General features: G+C 54.1%; 1 protein-coding gene across 1 annotated transcript in view; it reads right to left on the bottom strand.

Moving 5' to 3' along the window:
• LOC104994168 (antigen WC1.1-like) overlaps positions 1–434 on the bottom strand; it is a 5,059-nt gene extending 4,625 nt beyond the window's left edge. Inside the window, exon 1 of the transcript XR_825919.1 lies at positions 394–434. The gene's annotated coding sequence lies outside the window, so the exon portion shown is untranslated. The remainder of the gene's footprint in view (positions 1–393) is intronic.
• Positions 435–497: the final 63 nt, after the last annotated feature.

Here is a 497-nt window from a genome sequence, read left to right as displayed (position 1 = left end):
TCCACTCCGGCCAGTGTGGCCCCGAAGCAAAGCTGGGGATTGTCAGGGAGCTGCCCTACCAAGACAGCCTGTGGACCCGGCTCATCCCTTCTCCTTGGGCATCAAACAGTCCCGAGACCCGCACCTCACTGATGAGGAGCAACACTCAGGGGCAGGTAGGAGAATGGGAGAACTTTAGAATCTGCACCACCTGAACTAGACTCTTAGATCCTGGGCCTGAGAAACATGTGGCCCTGGGAACCAAGGCAGGGGCGTTCCCCAACATAATGCCCTGGCTCCTTCCCAACAGCCAGGACTCCTCAGGCTCTTTCATATCCTGAGTTGTCAGAGAGCCTACAGAACAGGTTACCAGAATCTTAGTATTCTCCCCTGCCCATGGATGGACCACAGTACCTGCTGTAGTAGGGGGCAATGCTGTCCTTGCACCTAAAGAGAAAAACAGGAGATTGAGTAAAGGGAATTGGCCAGATCACAGAGTAACCCATTTTTCCCTCCTG

The sequence above is a fragment of the Bison bison genome, unplaced genomic scaffold (genome assembly GCF_000754665.1).
Source record: "Bison bison bison isolate TAMUID 2011002044 unplaced genomic scaffold, Bison_UMD1.0 scf7180017849693, whole genome shotgun sequence".
Classification (NCBI taxonomy): Eukaryota; Metazoa; Chordata; class Mammalia; order Artiodactyla; family Bovidae; genus Bison; species Bison bison.
Note: the sequence above shows the minus strand (reverse complement) of the source record. Positions and strands in the feature narration are given on the sequence as shown.